At 42.5% G+C, this 16,093-nt stretch overlaps 1 long non-coding RNA gene across 1 annotated transcript; it reads left to right on the top strand.

Moving 5' to 3' along the window:
* Positions 1–2,859: 2,859 nt before the first annotated feature.
* On the top strand, positions 2,860–11,453 carry LOC308597847. Its single transcript, XR_014013198.1, has 2 exons — positions 2,860–3,090; positions 10,618–11,453. It is a non-coding gene; the product is annotated as an uncharacterized lncRNA (long non-coding RNA).
* Positions 11,454–16,093: the final 4,640 nt, after the last annotated feature.

The following is a 16,093-nucleotide window of genomic DNA, read 5'->3' as shown; positions in this document are numbered from 1 at the left end:
TATAACCTTCCTCTGGACAGAAAGAGAAAGAAAGAAAATGAGAATAAAAATAAATGGAGAAGCAGGGCAGCCACAAGATTATAGTCGCCGAGCCTTTAGCAAGTTATCAAAGTGTCCTTTTAGGATGCTTCCTCCAATCCTTCCTAATCAGTTTGTTCTTATTTATTTATTTCCTTCCTCTTGGAATGATTTTCTCTATCAAGGGCAACAGGCACAGCAGAGAAAAACATCTGTAAATAATAAATGGCCTTCTGTCCAAAATAAATAAATATAAACTTTGCCTGACAAAAAGTACACTTGCTCAGAACAGTAGAAAACAAGAAGTTACCAAACGTATACTTTGATTTCTTTGTTGTTGTTGGTTTGTCTGATGTTCAGTAATACAGAAAAGTCGAGTGCTTGGTTCTGAGTTTGGGGTTAGCAAGAGAAATATAAAAACCAGGATACTACAGTAATGATGCAATCTTAAAAGTGAGAAGGAGAGAAGGAGAGACCACCTCATTCAAAGTCTTGCATGGCTCTTGCCAACAGGGCAGGAATGAGGGCAGATCAGCGCCTTTTCACTCCTTCATCCTGTTCTGATTTTTTACAAATATGAACTATTTTTTATTTTTGAAAACACACTCTTTCCCCCTCATTGAGAATAAAGCTAGCCCATTATATTTCTAACTATGTATGTTCTCAACGTATCGACAATAAGTAAGATGGTTTATCAAGGCACTGGAAGAAAGCTGGAAAGTCAAGAGACTTGCAATTGGACACTAAGTAAATTTCAGTTAAGTGTGCTTCACCATCACAAGTTCTATATCCATAAATCCAGAATCTATTAGCTCTAATGTCCAATCTGATCTCCAGTTCTGCTGTTAAGCCTCTACACAAGTACAGTTGTAAAGTGGACAGAAACTCTTAATAGCTTTATAGATACCAAACAATTCTCTGAAACACATATTTATTATGCCCCGAATAAGAGACAATAATTATGCAGGAAACTGCAGCACGAGAAAATTCAGAGACTCTAAAGCTTGTTGGAATTACTACCTACTAATGGAACTGCTTTCAGGTTTGGATCAGCCCCCAGTGGAAAGAAAGACTCAAGGTTTTCTTGATGTTATAATGATTGTCCAATGCCACACTTTCAGAAATTGATTTGACGATCATAATAATAATCTAGGCAAATTAAGTATTATAAATAGAAGAAAGCTCAAGGATAAATATTACTTCAGCCTCCCTGCCGTGTTACATTACGCAGACTTCCAAAGCTTCCATACCACAGAAAAACTGCCAATATTTTCTTGTCTATGCTCAATTATGTTGGCTTTTAAAATGAAGAAGGATAAAAGCACATTGCTTCCCATTAGATATGTCACATAAGGTTTGTTAACATGTTACTTTGAATCTGTATACTGGATGACTGCATACATATACAAGTATTTGAGTGAAAGAGAATATGTGCCAGCCAAGAGTGCCAACTTGAATAAAATATTGGGGGGCAGGTAAGCCCCATCCCACATACCGTAACTGATAACAAGACACTGTGCACAGTCACAATTTGAATGGCAATGCCCATCATTGGGGGTGGGGTGGCCCCCTCAAGTATTCTATGGGAGGGGGGACTTGGTCTCTAGGAGTTGGGTCCAATAATGCCAGCCTTCCCTAACCTGTTGCCCTCCTGATCTTTTGGGCCAGAACTCCCATCAGCCCCATGGGGAAGGCTGCTATGCACATTCATTTCCAAAATAATCATATGTCAACACTACCTGAGTGGGAGAAATGGGTGTGCCCAGACAGCTGTGTTTTTTGGGGAAAGCACATTCCCACTGTAGAAACAGTTCATCCCCTCCAATATAGCGACAAAAAGGCTTATGAAAATGTTATGTACTGAGTTGAATAGGATCCAAAAGGCAGCAGTCTGATTGGTCCTAGAACAATAGGATTCAGAATGCAGCAGTCTGATTGGTCTTAGAACAATAGGGTCCAGAAGGCAGTCTGATTGATCCTAAAACAATACAGCAGTATGATTGGTCCGCAGGAGCCAACCAATCCAGCTCCAGGTGGAAGTGAATCTGCAACCTGATTGGCCTACAGGAGAATCCAGAATTAGCCAATCATGTGCGGCCCATTGTGTAAATAATGTATATAAAGCAGATATTTTGGGGGCACTTCTATTCCTCACTACTATGAGTTGAATAAAGAGCATGAACTCAACACTCAACTCCGAGTATATTTCAGAAAAACACCCCCTCCTTCAGCTCAACACTAGTCCATACAATCCAGGAGCGCAAGGGATGTTGCTTGATGCAGTTTTCCAAGAATGCATGAGAAAGCACCCTGAAACATGCTGGAAATTGTTCTTTCTGCCAGAAGATTGTTCTTGCCCAAAGTTTTAATTGCCACGGAACATTAATATATGTTGCTACCTCTTGATGTTGTAACATATATTTAAGCTTTCAGCGCAAAAGAATTCGACAGAAGAAATACGATTGCCTTATTTTATTCACTACATGCTTAAATATCACCTAAATAATTGTCTCAGATGTCCAGATTGTGCTTCTTCCAGTCATTTGATGTCTTGGAGTTTTGAATTTAAATATGGAGCTGTAATCTAGGGTGTCCTTTATGAACTCAGCTTTAATGCAATTCATCTCCCATATAGTGACTCCACGTGCAAAGAGGTGAATTGTCTGTATGTCTTTGGCAAGGAGCATAATAGAAATCCAATTTCCTTCTTCCTGCTGTGTTAAAATGATGTGCTCAGAATTACTGTGGTTTGGGGGAGAGCTAATAGGAAACTGGTGAGCTTGGCAGGTCTTATGCTTGATTGTGACATCGGATGTGTAACAAAGACTTAGAATTCTTCGCAGTAACTAATGAATACAAGTTGATGGATACGCAGCATGCAGTTTCTGTGGAGCATGGCTTACACCCTGGGAAGATAAGGAAAACTTTCTCTGGTGTTGCTGTGTCACTCCATGCAGCTACAGAGGCCAAGCCCCAAGAGTCGCCAGCACAATTCCAGCAGTGACTGTACTTCCTGCCCTCGAATATCAGGCTACAAGTTCAGGTTCACTTCAGCAAAATCAAACCTACCAGGTTCGCATAGGTCATATACTCTTTGTTATTTGTCTCCGTTGCCCCTTATGATTGGTTGTTGTTTTTTTAAGGCCTTTAAAACAATTCCACACAAGACAATATAATCATTCATAATACCAATATACCATATTTTTCTGTGTATAAGACAACCCCTATTTTTTGAGCCCAAAATTAAGAAATAATTAATCGCAACATTCCGTGTCTAAGACGACCTCCAATTTTAAACTTTAAAAAATTGGGGGAAATATCTACGTAGTCTTATACACAGAAAAATACACTACTTATTGGTTAGCAGAGTGGTTTTTGCCTCATTGCAAAGTGCCCTAAGCATGTAAGAGAATTCTCTTTAAATAAGAGAGACTTCATTTTCATTTCTTTACCCTAATAACTGTTTAATGGGTAAGGCCCACAATGCAATGCTGTCATTATCCAAACTGAGTAAATAGCCTTAAGAAGGCCAATGAGGAGAATTATCACTGTGGATTCTAGACATGGGATCTGGTGATTATTATTATTATTTTGCCATTTATTTGTACAGTGTTTAAAATAAATTATGTGCTACAAGGATAATAATAATAATAAAAAAATCAAGTCTCAACCCAGAAGTTTGAGACTTGGTTTGAGACTCAGGGAGCATGGTGTGGCCAAAATCTCATGGAGGGAGAACCATAGGCTTTCTATACATACGGGTAACAGTAATGATTCAAGTATTTCATTGATCTAAAAGCAACTCCTCAGTGTCTAGATCTAAAAGAGCAAATTGAAGGCTCATTATCTGGGGACTCAGATGAGGTCTTAGGCACCGATATGTCTAAAGTCAATGCTCACCTGCAAAAAGGTGTGACAGTGGCAGCGGTTATGGGGGGCCAATAGAGAATTGGATGTCTACATTGACAGAATTCACCAAGCCTTAAAGGCATTTAGACCACCACATTGGCACCATTTGAACAGAAATTTGAAGACCTCATCAATTGGCTAAAAGACATTTCTCAGACTGCAAACCAAGTGCTGAATCTTGCCACTACTAATCATGGGTAGCTCGTTCTACCTTAAAATGCTTACTGTGGGCTGTTTCTTAATGTTTGGTTCAATTTCTACATACAAATTCATCACAGAGAACTTCCCGAGAAAACAATAAGAAGAATTGTCACAACAATGATGCCATGTATCTTTGGAACAGTTGGCCTTATTACGCTCTGACAAACCTTCTAACAACTACTTATCCATTTTTGTTAAGATGTTATCTCTTAATATCTAGCCATTTGATTTTTGTGTTTCCCTGAAAGGTTTCTTGAGAACATTAAATCAATAAATGTCAACATCTCACACAAAATGAAGATGATTTATGTTGCTACTCAGTCTAAAAAGATAATTGCATGAAAATCTGATGGGCACAAAACCATGTCTCAAGGTAACTAGATCAGTCAGCAATAGCACTGCATTCAGTTCAAAGGGTAAACAAAAAGCCAAAGGCACATATTTTATAGCCGGTCCTTGGTAAGAAATTGCTTTTTATATATGATTCATTTTTGCCGTTAATATGATCCTAAAGCTACTCATAGTAATTTTTCATAAAGAAGAACTGCTCTCTGCAGCATCACTGGATTGGAAAGGTACATTTAATTTGGTAAATAGCTTTCTATATCTTTTCTTTACAAAAAATGAACTTTTACAACTCCAGATCATTTCAATAAATTGCGTCTTCGAAGCAAGAGCTTTCAACAGTTTAGAAGTAATTGCCAGAACTCTTTGAACTGGTACCCAGATGTTTAGCTATCTATACTGTTCATTAACATCGTATCTTAAGAACCATTTAAGAAGCAAAGGAAATGGCTTAACTAATGTCTATTAGAATATGGCACAAACAGGAAGCATTAGTCTGGAGGAAGCCGTGACAGATTTAAATGGTCTTGGAATTACAGATAAAATAGGAGAAAGTGCTCATTAAAGGCATGGGCACCATCATGGAGGTCGTCTTTCAAAGCCAAATGGTCCTTTTGCATTTTACACAGAGTATTTTATGCAGCATGGGCGTAGCCAGGAGTTTTGTTGGGGGAGGCAGAACCTCAGTAAGTCATGCATTTTTATTGTTTTTTATTGATTTAGGGGGGCATCTGCCCCTCCCTGACCCCATTGGAGGCTCACTGAATAGCATATATACTCAACAAGGAGTTGTAGCAATCATGACTCCCTCCAGGAGTTGTGGAGAGTCACCGTGCTTATTTTGCATCCTTTCCCTTCATAGCTCAGCATGTAATGTGTGGATTAGCCCTAAATGATTAGAGGCCAAACATGATTTCATTCATATTTTTTAGCCCTGGTGTGTATGATGATGATGATGAAGCAGAAAGCCAGACAGGCACTGTTTGGGGGCTTCATTTATTTATTTCATATATTTATACACCAGTTAATGCCAGAAAGGTCTTTAAGTGGCCCACAAAAATATAACAAAGGATTTGTGCTGTGTTTTCTGTTTTATTGAATTTGTAGGTAACCAATTTTAATGCATTTTTAATTAAAATTCTTAGAAAGAAAAAGAAAGGATGAATGAAACTTTAAAAAGGACAAAACTAGATCAGTGTTTCCCAACCACTGTTCCGCGGCACACTAGTGTGCCGCGAGATGTTGCCTGGTGTGCCGCGGGAAAAATTAAAAAAAGATTTATTTTTTTAAAGTCAAATTTTCGATTGGGGCGCCGTCACTAGATGACCCCTGGAGTTCCCTCCCTCCCTCCCGCTCTGCGCCTCCCTCCTCCTCCTCCTCCGGGGAGGCCCTTCCTGGCTCTCGGCCAAGGCTTGGCGGCTGTCACTCACTCGCTCGCCCACCCGTCCCTCCATCCCTGCACCCAGCCTCTCCCCCTCCGTCCCCGGCGCAGGGGCTGCCGGGATCCGTAGTCCCCTTGCCCTTGGGCTCCACGCCCGCGCGGGGTGCGCGAACTACGTTTCCCAACGTGGCCTGGCGGGCCGGGCGTTTTGTTTGAAGCGCTCTTCTCCCGGCCATGGAATGAGCGCAGCGGCGGCCGGGCGGGCAGGGGCTCTTCCGCGCAGACCCCGCGCAGCCTGCCTGCGCCCCCGCGGAGATCGGGCGGCAGGATGGAGCCCGGGGATCCCCGCGGAGGCGGAGCGGCGGAGGCGGAGGCTGCCCCCCAGGTAGGGCTGCGTCGGGGTTTTTTTATTTTTGCAATGCTGCATCCGCGCCGGAGGGGACGCATCGGACCGCGGGGAGACCCCTTGGTGGGCGTGCAAGGCAATGCATGCGTGCAGGCGTTGCATGGAGTGCAGTGCAATGCAATGGCAACGCGGCGCCCTGCATGCATGCATGCAACTTCCACCGGCGCTCCAGACTTGGCAGGTGAGGGGGGTCCCCAGTGGGCGGCAGAGAGAGCCGGGAGGGTGAAGGGGAGCCGGGGGGGAGCAGCGCTGCTCCCCGAGCCGAGCCCGGGAGGAAACTTCGGCGTCGTTGCGCCGGGTGTTGGAAGTGGAGGCTGGCGGGGGCCCCTCACCTGCAAAACCTGGTCGCCTCTCATATATTTCGTGCATTGCATTCATCGCCCGCTTTCTCCTCCAAGGAGCTCCCGGGGGCGCGCGTGGTTCTCCCCGTGTTATCCTCGCAACAACAGCCCTGCGAGGTGGGTCAGGCGAGTGGCCCAAGGGAGCACCCAGGGATTGTCCTGGCCAGGTGGGGTGATTTGAACCCTGCTCTCTGCCTGGTCTTCGTCCTCATTTAGCCCCCACATGTGCATGACTGTGCATGACTGAGGTTTTCCCCCCTCGTCTTGGCTATGGTGTGAGTCTGTGCTGTTAATTAATGGGGTTCTGCCTTCGGAGAAGATGAGCCAGCCCTCAAGGAGGTGATTATGTAATTTGCTAGCAATTCATGTCCCTCCCGGCGTGACGCTGCACGCTGACGTCATGGGGCTGTAATTGTGGTGTGCCTCGAGATTTTTTTCATGAAACAAGTGTGCCTTTGCCCAAAAAAGGTTGGGAAACACTGAACTAGATGATGGGGTGCATATGAATGGGGGGGGACTGAGTTGCTCTGGGGATGGGAAAATTAGTTGACCTGCCTTCTGTGAAATCTAAATTCTAGTAAATATTTCAAAAATTTACATATATGCATATAAATTGGCAAGGATGCTTGGGTCTATTGGGCTGGGCCCCTATTTTTTAAGTACCCAGCCACACACTTCGAAGGGTGTATCTAGGGGTTGTCCAGGTTGACCCCAGCCTTAGGCACAGGACCAGGGGAGCTCACAAATCATGCCTCTCCACTCTGGTTAGCAGCCCACCCGGGGGCTGGCATGCTCACCATGCCATTCTGCTGCTGCTCTCAGATGAAGAACACAGGTGAGGTTCTCTGGGTGCCTCGGCAGAGGAATATGGTCACTGGCATGGGCCGTCATGCCAGCTCAGTGGGACCACCTCCCGGGTCCACCGGTGACACTATTAGAAGTGTGAGTGAAGTGCCCAGTGTGGCTCTGACAGGGCAAGGGATGGGGCAAGGCACAGATACAACTCCTTGCCAAGGGCACCAGAGAGGCTATGTATGCTTCCACCCCTGACTTGAGATAAAACAAAGAATGAAGTAATCCATGCTTTGAATAAGTTGTGGTGGCTTTGACTCTCCTAGTAAAGATTTGGATAGCTGCTCTATTTGGGGAGAAGAAAGAATTTCCCCCTAGGTCAGATGGCTGGCATTTTTCATGTTGCCCCCAGAGAACATGGCAAGACTCCCTGGACAAGGCTTATTCCTTTTCCCCAGGCAGCTCTGGCAATGGGTACCTGGCTGATTCCTGTTCCCTGCTGTTGGCTTGCTGTCTCTTTTGGATTACAGCCACTGTCCTTTTCAGGGAGTCTGGCACAGAGAATCCTGCCTCAATGCGGTGGGCAGATGATCCTTAGCACTCCTACAGACCCACAATTCTTTAATTCTCCTTTTGTTTATAAGGCTCTATGCCACTGAAGAACTGCGCAGTGGATCAGCGTGGGTTTTTCTGCCTGTTTACATTTTTAACTGATTCTGTCCTTTTTGTAAGTGGCCCTGGGAATGTGATTGAAGGGTAGTATGAAATACTTAATCACAATTGTGAATTCAGGGATGATTCCTACAATTCTTTTCGGATTCTGATGCAAATGTATCTGCTATCTCCGTACAAGTATCTCACACCAGTTGTGTATGTGTATTCAAATCACCAAAATACAAGGTGGAGGCCAAGACTTTGCCAACTGCCACTTTTTTTGCTGAAAGAAATGGTTATTTAAATAGGTAGGTGTGATGGCAGCTGGCAACATTTTGACTTGGTAGGGTTGCAATTTTTAACCTTCTTAAAACTTGTACATGGAATTCAGATGGTAAAACAATAAAATGCAATATAAGAAATAAAAGAAGCAACAGGAATACAATTGAATTTTTTTTTTACTACATCTTGCACAGCACATTACAATTGCTACAAGAAGCAGAAAAATCATTAAGTGGTCCACTAAGTAGCCTCAGAAATTTTCAAGAGGTCAGGAAGAGAGCAGGGAGTTTGGGAACTACTGACCTAAAGCAATGTCCTTGATGTGAGAAGGCATCGGTTTACCCAATTCTAGGGGATCATTTCCCTCTTCCTCAGCATGACATTTTCTTCCCAGAGACCTTAATTCTCCATTATAGGAGAGGAATGTTCACCCTGAGAAAGGGAAACCACTATCACAACCTCCTTGAAGGCCTCACCCACCAACCTCTCTCATTTCCTCAGGTTCTCTAGGTCAACTACTTTGTCCTAAATCAGTGGTGTCCAAACTTTTTTCAAAGAGGGCCAGATTTGATGAAGTGAAGGACCGTGGGGGCCGACCAAAGTTGTTGAACTTTTTTAGGATTGAAATTCATTGCATGAAGCCCACACCCATGACTTCTGTCTAGCAGGCAGATAATCATTGCACTCTGTGTAATATGGTGGAAAATCCCATGCAGCTACTACCTTCTTACCTTCAGAGTTGTTAGTGTTACTTGCTGTGCTTATTCAAGTTGCTGTTATTATTTATTGAGCTTGTTTGTGTGCATTCAAAAGCCCTGCTGTTCTATATGTGATAGTATTGATGGATGCTTTAAACACTGATGGATTTGAAGAAAACATAATGGGCTAATGTGCCTGGAATTTCATCACCCATTCTACAATTAATAACTTATAATGCCAATGCATTACGATAGTTATTAATAGGTCACATTTTTCATATAGAGCAACTAGAATTAACCACCCTTCATTCGGACATGAAGGGAACATATGTTACGCGATTTCTTGTACTTCTATTATAAGTTTCATACATATGTCTTAATGGAAAGCACAGGCTCATCTGGTATCTCTGGAAGAGTTATCTAAATGATTGCAATCAAATGGAAATTAAAAGCATCGGTAATGTGCTGCCTCTTACAGAATTCTTCTGCAGCAAAGTGGAAATTATTCTCATCTTGTTAGACTTTCCTAGCAAAGTGGCCTAGAAGGATAGAACTTGCTAACCAGAGCTATTATCCTAAAAGCACATGTGAGTTTCTAAACGCTGCTGGCTCCAATAGAAGATATATACTTAAAATCTAGGGGCTCATATACTTTTTGTATCAGAAGCAAAATGGGGGTTATACCTCTATTACAATATACAAATTAATCAGACATAGTACTCTATAAATAGTGTTGAAAGTTATTAAATCTAATATCGGGAGAGCACACCTATTAGGTAAAGAGGTAACTACATTCAGCACCATAACTACCCCTGGCAAAACAGACTTTCTTAACATTGTTAGAACCCTCAGATAAATATAGGATATGACATATATCCACAAAGGAACCCCTGAACAGAGATGGGGAAGAAAATTGTTTGCTCTGAAATTTAAAGTGAAACGGCCCAGTTCATCAGTCCCGGATTTACGTGTATTTCAGAATATAGCTATTAATTTTGCAATTCAATTTTGATTCAAAAAAATGTAGACAAAAATGTGCTTCTTACAACATGTATATAATAATATATATTTTAGGGGAAGTAGATGTGTAAGATGCATATAATTTAAATGTAGAGGGTTTTTCAGTTGTTTTAAAGTCTGCAAGAAACAGTTTTGCAGGCAGTCGGTCCTAGGTCTGCTCCATTCTAACACAGAGAGAAAATTGGCTGATCCATCCATTGTGATTCCAGAAGCATGGTACCCATCTAGGTGTTGCCAAATGTGCATACAACTCAAAATACCATATTTTCTTGAATGTAAATTTTGGCCCAATTACGTCATGAAAATTAGGATGTGCATTAGATTTGATGGCGCATTTACATTCACCAGCAAATACATTTTTGGTTTCAAGGTTTTCAAAACTGAGGTGCGCATTAGATTCTATGGTGCATTAGATCTGTGTAAATACATCTCTTTGTATTTTTTAAGTTGCTTAATTGTGTGTTGCTGTCATCTAAATTGTCCTGGGAACAGGATTGAAGGGTAGTAATAAATATGATAGAGATATTTAGCTAGATAAATTAATCAACATTCCACTGGCCTCCTTTGCAGGTGCCACAGAACACAGCCTTCCCCAACCTGGTGCCCTTTATATGTTGTTGGACTACAGCATCCCAGCCAGCACGGCCAGTGGTCTGGAATGATGGCAAGTTGCTTACTGGACGAGTCAACACTCTTTAGTGGGTAAAGTGATAAGGCAGTTAGGCATGGGGTGAATACCAAGGCTATCAATGAGGTTGCCAGCCTGCAAACACCTATTCCTGCTTGGAGATTTCAATGCCAGAGTTGGGGATGATCATCACACATGGGACAACTGCATAAACCACTTTGGTACTGGCAGCATGAATGAAAACTGCATATGCTACTTGAGCTGTGCTCGCACCACAGCCTCTGCATCAGAAACACATTCTTCTCTACCAAGGCAAAACAGTGAGTGTCCTGGAGATATCTAAGGTCAAGCCACTGACACCACCTGGAGCTGATTGTCACTAGGCAATTGGCACTGTGTTCATGTCACACATAGCTGCTACAGTGCCAACTGTGGCACAGATCACACCCTGTGGGCGAGCAAAATCTTTCTCCGTCCTAAGAGGAATCACAGCACTAAGCAGAGAGTCCAGCCACAAATCAGCAGTGCCAGAACAGTAGTACCTGAAGTTGATGAATACTTCTCCAATTCTGCCGAACAAGCTGTGGGTCTATTGCCATAATGGCAATAGAATTCTCTTTAATGTTTATTTTAGGGTTGCCATTTGTCCAGAATTTCCTGGGCGTGTCCAGGATTTAACTAGCGAAAATAGCGTCTAGAGGAATTTTGGAAAATCAGCAAAATGTCCTGGATTTTGAAGTTGATTGGCTAAAATCTACAATGAAAATTCTTGTTATTACATATTTTACATGGGTGTTTATTTGTATATATTTTAAAATTTTTATATATGGATGTTTTATGATGGCCTCAACAACTTTGAGTTCCCAAAGAAAGACTTGACAACTTTTGTGTCCTGAATTCTGCTTCTAGAAATATGGCAACACTAGTTGATTTACATCCTGCACCTTCAACATAAATTTGTGTTCCCAGCTAACAGGATAGTAAGAAATAGAAAAGTTAATAACAGGAGAATTTTGGAGAGCAGGTTAAATCCTGTACTTAGTTGGCACCAAGTCATAAGTAATGAATAGAATGCCCTGAAAGTATTGTCCTATCAGTTTCTATAAACCCACTTCCGTACCGCAAATATGAAGTAGGCATATACATGTCTACTCAGAAGTATGTCTCATTTTATTCAGTGGTGCTTACTCCCAGGTAAGTATGCAATATGATTGCAATGTGAGAATACACGATATAAAGGAACAGATGCAGCTCTTATTCACAGTCGGAATAAAAGGACTGCTGAAGCCATATTTGAAGTTCAAAGCCTTCCACGTGTTTGTCTACATCTTTCCCAGAGATGGTTGCTATGCTGCTGACAAAAGACTGAAAGTCTTGCAGAATACATACTCATTCAGCTGCACAAAAGATCCGTGGGGGAAAAACAAGATATAAACTTGTAAGTACTTGAGCTCACAATAGGCCTCTAAATGCTTCAGAGCTGGCTGCAGCATTGGATTTTGAAACACAGCACAGAGTAAACGTGAAAATTAACTTTAATGGTCATAACAACATTGATTTTCCTATTGTTGTTGATTTCAGGGGATAGAAATGATTTTCTGCCTAAGAAAGTTCTTTAAAAAGTAAGCATAAGGAGTCCATTTTACAATGTTGGTTATTGTTGTGTTTTTGTTGCTTTTTTTAAAAAAAGCAAATTATCTGTTCAGGCTGCTGCTGTGTTCAAAAACAAACAATGACTCTTTTGTATAATGAAATATATTGGCGGGAGAGTGGACACGATATCATTACACTATATTACATGTCATTAAGAGGCAAGTGGGATTTAAGCGACTTGTGCTTGCTTATCCAAAATAGTTTCAGACAACTGCACAATGAGGTTTGAGGCTTGTACGTAAAGCAAATATTTGATCCAAAATTGAATGAGAGCCCTGGGCTTGTGGAGAGCTCTTAAAAAGAAAAAAAGAGAAAAACCCAGCCCCGCCAAGCTGAAAGAAAAACAGTTTTGAGCTGCCAAACAGTGATTCCTTTCCATCCCACTGTCTGGCAGTTGCAGAATTGTGTCTAGAAGCTTTCTGATGTCACCTCATCTTTCCATAGACTATATGGACATATAGTCTGACAGTTTGACAGTTTCAGATTTTCCACACCAGTCTACTCTTTAGTGCCACTAATAGGGTGCAAATATTGGTAAGTACTTGGCACATACCTAGAAAAGTGGCAATTGGCTTTGCAAGATTCTTCATGAAGATGCTGAATTATACCTAGGAAAGCCCCCATGAAGTCTATTTCTGTATTCTCATCACAACACACACACCTTCAGATCTCTTATTCTGAGTGCTAGAAGCAAATATATGTATTTTTTTGAAACAAAAACAAATGCCATATCCAAAATAAAAATACAGTCATCTCACAACTTAAACACATTTATTGACTTGTGCCCATTCAGCTGTATGTGGGTAGCAATTAAAAAAATAAAATTAAAAAGAGGTGGAAAGGGGGCAGGCTTCCAGGAAATATGACTTTGGCAATCCTACCCACCATTGAACCCAACGCATTTTGACTAAATATGATTTTAGCTTTAGGCACGATCCGTGGAATGTAATCCCTGCATAAGTTGTGGGCTTTCTGTAGTACAAACCTAGCACCTGCCTCTTCTGTTGGAAGCATTAAATCACTTATTCTTCTTCATCTTCAAGGGGTTACCAAAGAAAAAGTATAAAATGCCTCGCAGGCAAGTCTACAATGAAGGAAAAGAGGAACAACAAGGAATAAATTACCAAGTGAAGAGAGTTGCGAATTCCCAGGTCTTACATATTGGGGGTGGGGATAATGATGTACCATATTTTTCACCCTATAGGATGCACCGGTCCATAGGATGCACCTAATTTTTTGGTGGGGGGCGGGAATAAAGGAGGAAAAATATTTTTTTCCCCAGGCGCAGGGCTGGGGCGGGGGAAGCCCGAGCTTCCCCTGACCCCAGCCCCCAGAACATGCAGCTCTCCGCAAGCCGTGGGAGCCCAGCGCCGGGCTCCCACAGCTTGAGGAGAGCAGCTCGAAACTCAAAGCCTGGGCGTGCTGCGCCTCCTGCTGTCCCCCGAGCTTGCGGGGCTGGCGGCGGGGAGAAGCAGGCTCCCTACCACCAGCCTCCAAACCAGGTCGGGGGACAGCGGGATAGTGGTGTTCCGCCTCCCCGCTGTCCCCCAAGCTTGTGGGGCTGGCGGTGGGCCTCTCCTGAAGCCTGGAGAGCAAGAGGAGTCAGTGCGCACCAACCCCTCTCGCTCTCCATAGGATGCACACACATTTCCCCTTCATTTTTGGAGGGGGAAAAGTGTGTCCTATAGGGCGAAAAATACGGTACTTTATTATTTTGGTAGCTTATAAAGCCAAACCATTTCCTGACAAACCAGTTTTATGTTGCTGTCAAAGCATTTGGAATGCTAGAGTCAGCTACTCAATTCACACCAAGTACCAGAGCTTCCAATTTCAATACTAGAGCATAGTCCCCTTCAGGTTCTTGATGAAGGATGGTATATACCGTAGGTTTATTAAATAAATAAAAATTCTTATAGAAATGCATTGCCATCTGCAATCAAGGCAGTTTGTTTTTTTTCAAATATTTGGATAGGATTGTTAATACATGCAAATGCCAACCGAACTGCTTATTAATTAACTAAATAAATATGACACAGATGCGAATTATTCAATTACCTTTAAACCTGGCATCACCATAAAGCTCTATTAAAGTTGAACACATTGTTAACCCAAATGGCCTAAGAAAATGTTCCATGTAGAAAGGCTTCCACCGAAGAAACCCCAAATTACTTTATCCTAAAGCTAAGACTTGAACTACAGCTTTTTATTGAGGGCGGTTTTAGAAAAAACACGAGTCTCCCTTTCAGGCACTGACCAGCCTTAGGACTGACCATCTTCAACAACATGGCTACATTCTGTGCCTTCAAATTCTAGTCTATGCACATACAGCAAGCTTTATACCTTCGATCATAGAAGGACCTGAGTTATTTGGTACATGACAGAGAAAGCAGGGCCAGCATGTGGAACCCCATGGTCACCCATACACAATTGCAGCCATGTGAAGATTGCCCACCCAAACTAGGGCAAATCTTGAAACGGCACTCAAAACCTGAACACCCCATCCCTTCCCATAAAGCTTTGAAAAAGATGGATGAACACAGCCTTCTAGAAGTGATGACAATCCAGTAAAATTAGTGCTGGTGTGCTTCTCCACAGTCTTCTCTAGTAGTGCCCAACATTTCACTGAAAATGCCTTTAATCTGGAACCTTTCTGTGACTGCTCTTTTCACACAGAATGATCCTGGCAGCCACTAATCTGCCTGAGAGTGTGAACAGCTTTTCACAGACTGAAAACAACGTCCTGGAATTTCTCCGCAGTGCCTTTCTGCCAAGAATATTACTCTTTTTGCAGCTAGCTTTTCCACCTCCTCCCTTCCCAGCTCAAGTAAGACCCCGGGTCAGCCAGAACCATACAATGTAAGACTGTTTTGCCACTAACAATGTTGGCAGTTCCATCTTAGGAAGTGAAACTGTGAAGTCTTCCGTTTTACCAGGGTCGGAGTTCAACTTTGTTTGAACAGCACAGACTTCGGGGCCTTGGGAAATGTTGCCGTATGCTGGCCTCTCGAGGAAGCTCTAACTTGAGATTAAGATAAAATTTACATTGGAAGGCCTCGCAACACACATCCTCGTCGTATCTGGACAAGTCAAATAACTTGAAGCATGTTAATCAGGATGTTAAAACGAGTTTTAGCACAAAGCCCTCTGGCAAGAACACTGAACAAATAATACTTTAGAGAGAGGAAGCCACTTCTCCACCTTTCAGTCTCGTATCAAATGTTGAACTGGTACCGGGAACAATAACATCACACAGGAGATCATAGCTAAGCAATCAAAGCCAGGCTAAAGCACAGGGCACTGTGGTCCTGCCCAAAGACCTGATAGGGCAGAATCTAAGCTGCTTTTTTGAACAAGCTCTCCCGCTTGTGAAGCAAAGCACAGTGACACTGACCTGCATAGGAGAGATTTGAGATGGGAACTGAAGCACTTACATATCAAAGGGGACTATCTCACCTGACCATGATAGTTTTCCGAAAAGCATTTTACTGTTATGGGGTGTTTTTGTTTGTTTTTGTTGGGGGGTTAGGCTGAATGCTTGGGCCCCCTTCTGATTCTTGAAATAGCCAGGCTAGCTTCCTGGTGAGGTGGCAGCCTGGGTGATGGGCCAATAAGAGAGACAAAGGAAGGGGCACTGTGCAAGATGGCAAATAGGTGGGTCTCCCTCCATCAGCTTTCAGGTACTTGGTTAGACAGAGCCAGAGCTGAGGCCACAGAGTGAAGTGCCACAGAGTGAAGAATTAAAGTTTTTAACTTTAATTTTAATTT

This window comes from Podarcis bocagei (assembly GCF_964188305.1).
Source record: "Podarcis bocagei genome assembly, chromosome: 11".
Lineage (NCBI taxonomy): Eukaryota > Metazoa > Chordata > Lepidosauria > Squamata > Lacertidae > Podarcis > Podarcis bocagei.
The sequence above is the reverse complement of the archived record's forward strand: the minus strand, read 5'-3'. Positions and strand labels throughout refer to the sequence as shown.